The following is a 13,257-nucleotide window of genomic DNA, read 5'->3' on the forward strand; positions in this document are numbered from 1 at the left end:
GCCTAAACATGTTTTATACATAAGCCAGTGGAATCCTTGTTGTTTCACACATGTGCATAGAGGTCATACCTGTGAGACCTGTGTACCTAGTACATAGTACTTGTGATGACTTGTCTTCTCAACTTGAAGAGATTCAGATCCCATAAACACATGGGAGGTGTTGGCTCTGCAAAGGTATACCATGAAGAACACTTATCCCGAATGTGCATGCACAGGGGTCTAGAGTGAATATAAGTACAAAATAGAGAAACGTAGTAGTATGCATTTCTCTACTGTTCTCCATCCTCTACAGTGTGAATGAGTGACCTCATACTCTTGCTGGCCTATCTGAGTCTTCCATACCATGATGGACCATATTGTCAAACCATAAATCAAAATAAACTTTCTTGCTTCTTGCCAGGTTTTTGGTCACACAGCAATGAGCAAACCGATGAATACAGCCCCCTCCTTGGGTACCTGTTGTTTCCTTTATGTCAATATCATTGTGGATTTATATCTGAAGTCTTAGAGAAGCAAAGTAACTCCCTAAGATTGCAATCTGATTATTTCCAGAGCAGAAGTATCATATTAGGTATTCACGGAAAGTGGCCAGCACACTGTTTTACTACCCACGGCCCTTTGTTCACACAATCTTCCAGGTTCAGAGAAAATGGATAGTGTAATGTACAAGGGACCTAGACTTGTCAAGGTTCCAGCTTTATTACTCTTAGAATCATGTTATAAAGACATAGGATAACTACGGCTTATCACCACCAACATCCCACCCCCCACCCCCAGCAGGGGAAAGTAAGCCAAGTGCTATTGTCAAGAGCCCATTGAGACCTTCAGTAGGATTCCTTTATGTTGTGACATGGTGGGAAGTCTGCTTACAAACAGTAATTCATAGTAGTTAAAGTACAGTCGCTCTCAGATACTACTTGGGGATGGCCTATGGTGTCTACCATAGTACCTCAGCAGATCTTGTGGTTTATGCATGCCATGAAGATTCAGCATGTTGAAGACTGTCAGTCACTCTGCTTCCTCTGAATCATAATGCTGAGAGATTTTCTTTTCCATTTTTAATTTAAGTGTGTTGGTGTTTCGCCCCTCCCTCCCCCACCCCTCAACACCTCCCCCCCCACCCCCACTCCGCACACAGGTCTATGCATCACATGCATGCAGTGCCCAGGAAGGTCAGAAGAGGGCATCAGATTCTTTGGGATTGGAGTTACAGTTAGTTGTAAGTCACCATGTGGGTGTTTGGGATCAATTCTGGCTCCTCTGGAAAATCAGGTCTGAACTGCTCAGCCATTTTTCTAGCTGTGGATGAGTGAATTTTTTTTTTTACTCTGAAGAATATCATGAGAGTATATTGAGAATAAATGAATATTATGCTTTGAATAGTTCATACAGCCTAAATATATGATAGTTCACCCAATCTCTTTGTCTAAGAACAGGATCTTGTACAAATACTTACTGCAGCTACTAGTTGCTGCAGATGAATTGGCATTCTACAGATAAAGTTAAGTAAGGGCAAGCTATTGTAGTATGGAGTTTAAGCTTCATTAAATGTAACTTTATGAAATTACTGGTATTTTACTTTGACTTGAGAGGAAACTAGAAACCACACACGCTGCTGTTGAATGCAGAATGATGTAGCTTTTTAGGAAAATCTGGAAGTATTAACTATAGAATATGCAGTCTATGACCTAATGGACCTGCTTCTAGACATATGCATGACTCAGGAAAGATGTACAATGAAGTTGATGTTAGATGGTAGTGGTAGGGATGCTACTGGTTTCACTGGTTATAGCTATAGGGTTTATGGTAATGTAAGCTAAAATGTCTTAATAATTGGTCAAGGTCCTTCCTAAGGCATCATCTCTGTAAGATACTTTGTCAGTGTTTCTGAGATAGCGATCACCTCTACACACCTGACCTATGATTTTGGAATGGAATATCCATCGAATCATTGTTTCTTGATTGTGTAAGCTGTTTTATTTTTTTGAAAGGAAAATAAATTTAGACAAGAAAAAAGGCCTTCAAAATTACTAGAACATTCTTATGAGAATAAACAATTAGATTCTGAAGCATCAGTATCAATAGGACAAGTTGCCAGGTTTTGCCAGCTAGGCATTTTCTAGGATCAGACAGGGATCAACAATACTGTTCCATTTATATCTAGTCATGGGTCAGACCACTTTCTGCTCTATGCAAAAGAACCTAATTTTCTCTCCAAGTTGCAATCAGTTGCATGGGTCCACAAATGCAAGGTCTTCATTGACATTGTGGATTCTGCTGCCCACAGTGTCCAATGTTGTACTCCATGGACATTCTAATAAAGGACAAAAGGCATGGTGGTCACTGCTAAATTTGACCTTGCCTAAACATAGAAATAAGTGCTTGTTCGACTAAGCTGTCATCTGTAATTAAGTGGTGTTTTGTGTCAAACACTTTCCATTTGGGATTTTTCTTTGCTGTAGGGATGCCTACAATTTCACAGATACCCATGCTTCTAGTAAATCAGCTGAGTTTTATCCACAGCGATGAATATGATAGATTGGCTGATCATCCTATGAGACAGGGCCTTGCCTAAATGCTCCTGAGAATCATCCCAGTTGATGTAAGGCAAGAGTCTGAGTAGAAGGGAAACACAGGAAATGAGAATCCAGCACATTTCCTTCCTCTCAAAGAGGTCCATCTGCTAATGTGCTGGTGCCTTAGTCAGAGCATAACAGAGACAAAGGCGTGTGTCTCGTTGAAGATCATGACATTAGGCTCTTCATCATTGTCAAGCTTCTTGTTTCTGTTGCTGGGAGATCCTACATACCAAGCTAGCTCAGCTAGATGCACTGTCATATCCTGTGTTTGTCTATTGACTTGTGAGGCTTGGGATATCGTTGTCAGTAAAGTGCCCATCTTGTAAACAAGAGGACCTGAGGCCAATCCTCAGAATCATATAGGAAAGGACAGGTATCATGGTAAGTGCTTGTAATTCCAATGCTGAGGAGGTGGAGGCAGCCAGAACCCTGACCCTCACTGGCCAGCCAACACAGAGTACTTGGTGAGTCTCAGGCTGGTAATAAAATCCTATTTAAATAGAAAAAAAAATAACTGATGGACAGCAGTTAAGGAATACTATCAAGGTTTTCATTTGTCCTCTGTAAGCAGACAGACAGACGGACAGACAAATAGACACACAAACATACACACAGAGCAACCACAACACATTTGCTTTCCTTGCCATTCATCATGTTGTAGCTTACTAGGCCACAAAACAATTGAATTCAGTGATAGACACATGTGCACTGCTTAGCTTAGCAACAACACAGCCCATGAAACTGACCTAACTTATTATTGTGAAATTGTTAACTGTGTCTTTAAACAACTGTTACCCCTTCTGCCAACAGCGTGTTTCTCTGAGTTCTTATTTGTAATCTTGATTATGTTAATGTATACATACATAATGCCCTTTGTTCACAGGATAAGTGTACTTGCTTATGAGCCTGGAAGACTACTGAACAGTGGTGTTCTTTGGACACAGATCTCATTTCTGACTTTGATGGAATGGTTTGTGATCATGGGGCCTTGCTGATCCAGCCACATGGTGTAAATGACTTGTCTTGGACCCCACTTCTATTTGGCTGTGATCAAAGGACTGAGACAGAGACACTAGGGGAAGAACTCAACTATTCTTAGCAACCAGCTGGAGTAAATTATCTTGCCCACCAAACCAAACAAAACCTTTAAAAAAAAATGTCATTTATTTTCAGTCATACTCATCACTTCTTCCTGGCCATTCCACATGCAACAGTTTGGTAAATTTTATGCATTAAGCAGCTGACTCAAGGTGACATTTGGGAGTCTAGCATGGATTATAATGTTGCAGAGTGTTAAAGATGAATAAACCTACCACGTGACTGGGATATGTAAAACGTGTTGTGTAAACTACAATGTTGCTTGAGCAAAACTCTTGTCAAGAACCAGTTTGAATGCCACTCAAGTCTCCAGACAGAGATTCCTTTTGAAAACAATTCAAGGTGCTCTCAGACACTCTAGCTTTTGCCTTTCTCAAATAATCACAGGTACTTTCTGCACATGGCCTGCCAGATGCTATCATTTCTGACAGTGGGTCTGAATTTAAGGAAGTCGTGGACAGGAACCTTATCTGAGCTGTCACCATCCTGCAGCATCACTTTCAAGCAAATGGTCAGGCTGAAAGGATATTGGGATGTCCCAGGAGGATGCTGGAGGAGATTGGCTGGTGAGATTTGCCAGATTCTTCATCCCTCAACCTGTCACTCCAAGTTGAACCATGGAAATTGGCTCTGATACATTACTAATGGGGAGAGAGCTTAAGGCTTCCCTGGAATACCTACACCCATGCTTGGATGGGGACTTTGAGAGCAAGCACATATTCTAGGTAGACTTCAGGTTACAGTGTAGTCATGCCATAAAATAGAAATAAGATGTAGTCTTTTCTAAGAGCAGTCACCCTGACAGTAATGGTGGTTACAGACGGCCCAGACAGCAAAGAATGCCCCTGTAAGATGCTCTAAAGATATTATAGATGAACCAATAATTCTGCTCTGGTTATCCATCTGTCAGAATGGATCCTCTGGCCCTCTGGATCCATCCATTATACATAGTTTCATACATTGTATGGAGTCTTGATATAGTTGGTCGAAGGGCATTCTGTCAGAATGTCCATAACAGAGAGGGCTGTGATTAGGTCTCTTCCAATGTCTTTATACACTTTCTTGGATATGCTTTTAGGTTCTTGACATTAAATCCTGTGGATGGGCTCTATGTCCAGAAGTCTCAAGGCTATGTGAGGAGACGGGGCTCCCTTCCTGCTTTACCGTGCGTAAATGTCCTGACAGCTACTCGTAGAGTAAGCGTGTCAGGAGTCTTCTTAAGGTCTCCAGTAGCAGTTAGCTCTCAGAGAACCAGCCAGTCTCAAATCCTCTGACTAGCTCAGTAGTTGAGGCAAGCCATTCAAAAAATAATGGCCTTGGAATTCCGAGTTTACACAAAAGTGCATCCCAAGGAATAATGTATCACTGATGTGAGGAAAATGACCCAGGGGTGTGTGCCTTCATCTGCTATCATTATGGTATATAGTATAAAACTGTGTTTTAAGTGTGCTCAGTGACCACCTCAAGGCACCATCTGCTTTAGAGATCTCCTTCATATCCTGGGCATAGAATGATCCTCCTTCTTTATCTTTGCCATGGGAGTCTTGCTGCAGAAGAACCAGCAGAAGGCAGGTGAGCTCTGTTGTCTTTAGACTCACCTCTCCTTGAACCACAAAATGAAAGTGTTGCTAGGAGAGGAGATAGCTGGCTGTTTTCCTTGCAACTGAAAGCAGAGTGGTGACCAGTGATGGGGACTGAGTGACGAACAGATCCTTAGAGGGGTGGAGGCACAAAGGGTAAGTCTGCAGCTGGTGCATGGCTTGGCCAGTGTCTAGGCACTCTACTCTGCCCAAGAATGGCCCTGGAATCAGTCTTTATCTGGAAATGTCTAGGGCTGGTATACTGACTTGATCTGACCTGAGCTGCCTCCAGAGGAGGCATGAGTTCTTAGGCACTGGGCATGTCCTTTCCCTGTTAAAGCAGGTTGTCTGTTAGTGCTATGTGACAGTCGATGTCAACCTTCTCATAAGGAAGCTTCCGTCATGTTCCCGGTGCTTTGTGCTCACCAAGTGCAGCATGGGATTTCATTCTATGACACTTTCCTTTTTGTCTGTTACTAGCCTTCATAACCCAGATCCAATGGCTTAGTTTACCCTCTATTTCTCCTATTAAGTCTAATAAGACTTACTCCTGGTTGTACCCACAGGCACAAAGCCCGTGTTCTTTTCTTTAGCTTCCCCATGGCCTCATCACTACGCTTCCACTGGCACACCGCCCCTCAATTCTCTCAACTCACGGAGGGTCCCAAAGTAAAGAAAGGCAGGGGTAAAAAATTTTAAACTGCCCAAGATGGATAGCACAAACACCATGCATAAATAAATTACAGCAGAGCCCCCCCCACAATGAACAATGATTGTGTGGTTGAAGACCTGGCTGAATAAGTGTGTCAGGTACTGATTGGAAGCGTGATAAATGCAATGACCTAACAAAGGATTGACTTCTCCTCCAGACAGGCCCCTTTTAATGGATGGAAAGGGAGGAAGCTTCATTTAGAAGGGAAAGGCTGTTTGCTGTGCAGATATGACAAAGGGGAAGTAGACAACCATTGATTTACGTTTGGGAATGACAGTTGAAAAATTCAGCAATAATCATGACAAATGAGAAGAGATGCAGTCAGAGGGAAAAAAAAATGCCAATACATTCAGCCTGCAAAGAAATGCCAAGGTCACAGGGAAGGGTTTCCAAACTTCTGGTTTTGACAACCTTAATGGCAATAATAGAAGAGATGAGAGTGTGGGTTAAAAGCGAGTGCTTGGCATCCAGGGATGCAGGTGTAGGTAATTAGTGAGGAGTTGGAGCAGAGGAGCAGGGAATCTTCCTCACACCACTGGCAAGATGTCTGTCCAAGCAACTGAGGGGCTTCCTGATGCTGTCTGGCCCACTGTCTTCTGTGAGGGCTGGAAGAAAGCCAGCCACTTATTGAAATGTCAGTAGCAGCGACAAGAAGCAACAATGTGGTTGGGTGTGTGCACCATATTTGATGCCGGGCACCAGGGTGGAGGTTTTATTCTCTTCTCTAGACAGGGTATGCCTGTTCTTTTATGGTCACTTCTATTTTGCTTTTTAAATTTATTTATTTATTTTTATATGAAAGATTGATTATAAGTGAGAGTGAAGTGGCTTCTCAGCCATTTGTCTTGTTAAGTTTAATAAGATGTTTCCCATTATCATCATCTTTTTAAAATCTTTGTCTGTAAAACATCACACATGTGGAGTGCTGTGTGTCTCTATGTTCCAATGAAAGAAACACAAGTGAGAAAGCTCTCTATGGGAGTATGAAAAGTGGGCATGTTCAGGGAGGGATGTGATATAGAGGCCTGTGGAGCTAAATTATTGATTGCAAGTTATTCTCTGGGTTAACATGGAGCTTGACGTATATGGGGAAACTTCTGAGGGGTGACAGGACAGGTCACTGGATTGTTTTTATGATATATAATGCCAGGGGTCAACATTATACTCCTTGTTTAAGAATACATTTGTGGAGCTGGATGGATGACTCAGTGGTTAAGCACACTGGATGCTCTACCAAAGGACCCAGATTCGTTTCCCAATATACAAGTGGTGGCTCACAACCATCCGATACTCTAGTTCCAGAGGATGTGTTGCTCTCTTCTTACCTCTGTGGGCACCAGGCACACATGTGGTACACGTACATACATATAAGCAAAACATTCTTATGCATAAACTACAAAAAACAAGTCTTTAAGAAGAATGTAGTTAGATATTTCATATATACATACAAATATTCTCTAGTATTTCTAAGCACATTCCATATATATCTTGTCTTAACCCATTGGTCTCCTATAGCAAGATATCACAGGATGGGTAGCTTATGAACAACAGAAATCTATTTCTCACAGATTTGGGGACTGAGAAGTCCAGAGTTGATAAATGGTCTCCTTTGGTCCAGAGATGGCAATCCCTTATCCCCATATCATCACATAATGGAAGGTGAAGAAACTCTCTTGGGCCTGATCTTATAAGGGACTTATGCCGTTCATGAGATCTGTACCCTTAATATCGGGTCACATTCTGAAGGCCCTTCTTCCTAATACCATCACCTGGGGTTGGGGTGCTAGGGACACAGAATGAATGGGGCAGACATAACATTCAGAATGTAACATTTACTCAGGCATCTACTTCCAGGCATATACCACAGCAATTACCACTGTATGCTAATCTTTATTTTGGTTTATCTCTCATCCTCATATTGCTGTGGCCTTCGCTCTGCATTACAAATGAGCACTTTACTTAGATCAAATGAAATGTTATGAAGCTATCATTCAGTTTAATGGGTAAAAACTATGCTACTTAAGCAAAGGAGAAGCATAACACACTGGATAAAATGGGTCTGGTTAACCAGTTCTGGGAATGACAAGCTCCTCTCTGTGGGAATTCTCCAGCTTGAGTCAACATTTGAACTATGATTTCATTTCTTCCCTTTGTGCTGAATTTATTGAAGAGATAAATATATATATATATATATTTTAAAAAGCTGTATTTTATTTATGGGAAATCAAATGCCAGGAAAAGCTTTGGTGGATGTATCTTAATTTGTGAATACTCTAAATAAAAAATGCTTTTATTTTAAGCCAAACAACTCCCTTTAGAATACACCTTGGAGGGAGTTAACTTGTTAAAAAGAAGGATTTCCTTTTGAAGCTGCACTCTACCCTGAGACATCTTGCTATAGCAGTGGCTGTGTGAACTTGTTCCCGAAAGGTTAATCCCAAGGCCCCAGGCTTACCCTTCACATGTGTGCCTGTTTTCCTATGAGTTATCTGGGGGCATGTGACAGTTAAGACTAAAACAAGTGGTGGGTTAGAAACAAGACCCCCTGTAACTCAGGCTTCTGAGGTGTCAAGTTGCTCAGAGCCCTCACCTTCCATTACAGAGGCATCTCTTACACAGTAGAAATGAAGAAGAGGAAAGGGCTGGCTTATAAATGAGACAAATCTGGTATTTGAGATCATCTTGGGCCTGCAATGGCTCCTTGCTAACTCTGCTTCCTCCTGGGGCTGAGCGTGGGTGTATATGGAAAGTAGCCTCTTTAGATTAAACATTTTCTAATCAGCTTTATCAGTCATATCTGAATTTATCTTATTTGTGGAAAATGCCAATATATTAGCAGGCATGTATGATACACAAGGTGACCCTACCAACTTAATGACATAATACATTATCCTTAATGAAGTCAATATCTTGTCTTTTAGCTGTCTGTCTATTGGGGCGATTAATTGCAGTGTCATTAAAGTTAGCTCTCTTTTCATTTGAGCTTGACAAGTCCCATAAAACTAATGTTCTTAGTTATCCGCTGCTGGAATAGGATGGAGGATGGAGGAAATTGTAGGACGAGTGAGGGGGTACTGCTACAGCTAACTCGGAGGACTTTTCCAGTGACTGTTTGTGCACATGCCTCCTTCCCTGGGGCGCTCTTGATCATTGAAATTCCACGCAAAGGGAGCCAGCTCTGATTTTGCCAAGGGTTCAAGGTAGAAAAAGCAATGCCATGAGATTAGGATACTTCATTTGCGAGATGTTTTTTAAAAAAACAAACATTTAGTAGTAGAAATTTGGTTACTAGAAAGGTTTATTCAGTGAACAGATTTGCCATGTTCCCTCCAAAACCAAGGTTTGTAAGCAGCTAGCCTGCAACAGGGTAAGTTAAGAGATAGTTGGAACCTTATATATTCATTTAGCTTTGAATCTCTCTCTCTCTCTCTCTCTCTCTCTCTCTCTCTCTCTCCCCCTCTCTCTCTCTCCCTCTCTCTCTCTCCCTCTCTCTCTCTCTCTCCCCCTCTCCCTCCCCCTCTCCCTCCCCCTCTCTTTCTCTCTCCCTCTCTCTCTCTCCCTACTTTAACAGGCTCTCTGACAGGGGAGGAACATGTAGGGTGGGGAGAGGTTGCAAGTGATCCTAAGACACACCAGCTCATTGTGGACAATGCAGGAGTGATCCAGCCTGGGCCACTGCTAATTGTGTGTGGAGCCAAAGCTTCACTCCCTGCCTTCCCCCTACCTCCGAAACTACAAGACAGGATGGCTGTAATTTACAGTGTGTTATCTTTGTCTATAGCGGCAAGATGATATGAAGTAAATCAAGGTACGAGTAATGAAAGACTGAGAATTTATTCCTCGGAGCACACTTTAAAGTGTAGTATCTGTTATAGTGGCACTGCCTGAAGACCCTGAAATGAGACTCGGCTGAAGGGCAATAAAGCAGCACAGAGGCTCATGTTAATGTTGTTTGTCTGAGGTTAGTAATTGGGTTCCGCTGATGAGTTGTGTGAAGACAAAGTGAGAATCCCAGCTAGTATTGTAAATCTCACATTGTTGGAACAAGAAGCAATCCTAACAAATATTGATCCTCTTCGTGCCCAGAGGCAAGGAGGGAAGCTGCGAACTACAGAGCTTGGGCTTGTTTCAATAGCACCAATTACCTTAGTGAAACCGGTGCTGTGCATGAAATCCCAGGGTGGCCTCAAACGCTGAATTAGCCATGATTAGGCTTTTTAGATGGATCTCCCTAAAATCACGCTGGCTTAGCATTCTGTCTCAATTATCCCTGCTGCCCTAAGAATATATTTTGGGTGAAGAAATGCCTTCCAGTTGTCAGAGGCCCTGGGAGACCTGTGGACCCAGCTATGAGTATATGGTCAGCCACTGCTTTAAACACACAAGGATCTAGGGAAATGGAACTATTGGATTTCACAGAACAGAACTAAGTGTTGGGGAATCCTGTCCCTATTGCAGTGGATTTTGTTGTTGTTTGGAGGGATATGTATGTGTTTATATTTTTTACAGTTCTTGTGGGGGTGACCTCAAGGGCAGGAAACACATCTTCATCTTTTCAATTTTTGAGATTGCTCCGTATTTGTCATTTCTTGTGGCAAGTTCTTCTGAAGGTCTGGCTGCCTCATGATGTTTGAATATGAGGTGTCTTCCCAGAGTTCTCACTGAAATGCTTGAGAAAAAAAATGAACTGTGGGTAAAATCAGGGGAAAGGGGTTGACATATTTTATTTCTTTTATTTCTTTTCTTCCTGGAAAGAAAGCATTTCTCAGCATCTCTTGGTACTTTCTCTGACCCCCTTACAGGCTTTAGCTGCAACCTTACAATAATTCTACTTAGAGGCTAGTCCTTTCACTTTGGGTTAGGTGCAGACCAGTTGGATAGCTGACATTCGGGCTCATATGCTACATAGACATGGGAGAAGGACCTCCAAACGGAACTGCAGGACGTTTTGTCACTATATGATATCTTAATGTGTTTGTGTCATCACGTGAGGTACCAGGGAGGAAATATTAAAAAGCTCAGAGTTCCAGATTATGTGGCAGAGAGTAAGGGATTGGATGAAGTGCACCACATGGCTCCAGAAACGAACATTGGGAACTGAGACTCAGTGCCTCTTCACCTTCTATAACATGGTAGTTAATTAGGTAATTAATTCTACAGGTGTTTATTGAGTACACAAGGTGGTACCAGGCAATGGATTTGCAGTCGAATTAAATGGGGCTTACATGCTAGTGGTAGGAGGCAGCAACAGTGACAGGATGTAATGTAAACAGTTCAGGCGATTGCTAAAATAGGAAGCAGAGGAATCAGAGGTTTAGGGTAGGCAGGAGACTTCTTGAATAAAGCAGTTTGGAAATGCCTTCATAATGCACACCTGGTATGTGGAATGTTCCAAATCCTCCTCTTTACACTTTCAACCTGTTTTATTTCTGGTGCCATGCTGTGGTGAGGACATCTGATACGTCTTGTACCCACTCTGCCCTACAGTTCTAGTTCCTGTTCTGTTTCTGACGTCCAGCTTAGAAACCATGTCCTCTGCGAAGTCGCCACGGTCCCCCGCAGACCTAAAGTGAGCATATGCACTCAGAGTTCTTGTGTGCCATTGTATCTAGTGTGTGCCTCGTTAGTGCTTTTCACTCGGCATCCCGGGTGGCAGAAGCTGTCTAGTCCTCTCATCTCTACTCCTAGCCTGTGGGGTCTCAAGTGCATGCAACTGTACCATGTACCCGTAACTGTATCTCTGTAGTGCAACTGTACCATGTACCCGTAACTGTATCTCTGTAGTGCTTACAGCATCACACCCACAGTGGATGTTCCATAAATATCCAATAAATGAGGTAATTATGGAAAACAGGTAGGAAATTTTATAGTGTGTGTGTGTGTGTGTGTGTGTGTGTGTGTGTGTAGAGACTTCCAAAATTGCCTGCAGTTGGATTTGAGGGAAACAGCCTTGGTGAAATAGAAGTGCCTCAGCATTGGGTAGATATTTCACAGAGTGAGTTTGTTATATCTGAACCGCCTGGTGATGTCTGCTTGCCTCTCCAGGCAACAAACACATTTTGGAGGGACTGTTAACTTGAAGGCTGTAATAAAATCTTTACCACTCTGAACAACTCTCCTTGCTGTCTGTGAAGGGGGAACAGAGGCAAGCCGTGGCTCTCAGGGTGAAAATGGTTTGACGGGGTTTTAAAAAATATTCACTCTGCAAATATCAATAAGCACAGCAAATGCAATTAGCTTGGGCAAAGCACCTTCCCCCCTTCATCCCCAGGATAGGAGCACTGTCACCTGCAGCCAGCTTGCAGGCTCTCCCATGGGCTCAGCAGAGCAAGGAGAGGGGAGTGAGTCCATTGCCTGTTGGCCTCCAGAGACACCTCTGAGGATTAAATAACTAATGACTATAAAGTGCTCCGTGAAAAGAGAGTGCTCTATAAAGTGTTATTGTTGGGGCTGTTAAAAATGGAAAACGACTTTTAATTTAGAAAGAGAACACTCAGCGTAAAGAGGGGTAGTTGTAAAGCTTTTATCGCCACTTTGCTTTCTGAAACTCCTTGGCAACTAGTGTTGGTCCTGCAGTTTGCCCATCAGGGAGTTCTCTCACCTGCTCATGGGACTTGGGAATGAGGCTAGCTTCTCACTGGCATCCTCTCATGGTGGCTTCTTTCCTGTACCTCATCCCTTTGGGCAGACTTGTGTCTTGGTTGGTTGTTGGAGCTTCTCCTAAGAGACAGCCACTGGAATGTAGAGCATCCCATAAAGACAGGTATGGGAAGCACCCAGAATGGCTCAGACAGGTCATTTGTAATGAGTGGAGTCTTCTAATTAACATACAATATGGACAGCAGCCAGGCTCTCCTCCCAGCCACTGAGGAACGTGATATCTTTATACTTGATGGAGATATTCGGATATTTCTCTAGAGTAAGAATTTCATTTATGATTCCTAGGCTTCTCTTTCACATTCTCATACTCCATGTCCCATTGGTATACTTAGAAATTTTAAAATCTATGGTTTTTCTTCTATAGCATGTATTATTATTTTGTGATTTATGCACTTGCATATGTTCTTTTTTTTAAAAAAAAAAAAAAGAGAATATATAGAATTGAGTCAGGCAAGTCCTTCCGTCTAGTTCACATCAATGCCCTTCTATTGCTGTGAAGAGACACCATAACCACAGCAACTCTTAAAAAGGAAAACATTTAACTGGGGCTGGCTTATAGTTCAGAGGCTTATCATCGTGGAGGGAAGCATGATAGCACACAGGCAGACATGGTGCTGGAGAAGGAGCT

General features: G+C 42.5%; 1 protein-coding gene across 3 annotated transcripts in view; it reads left to right on the forward strand.

The window, feature by feature from the left end:
* The window catches only part of Lrmda (leucine rich melanocyte differentiation associated), a 1,019,879-nt gene that overhangs the window by 454,071 nt on the left and 552,551 nt on the right, over positions 1 to 13,257 (forward strand). The window lies entirely within an intron of this gene.

This window comes from Mastomys coucha, unplaced genomic scaffold, assembly GCF_008632895.1.
Source record: "Mastomys coucha isolate ucsf_1 unplaced genomic scaffold, UCSF_Mcou_1 pScaffold9, whole genome shotgun sequence".
NCBI lineage: Eukaryota > Metazoa > Chordata > Mammalia > Rodentia > Muridae > Mastomys > Mastomys coucha.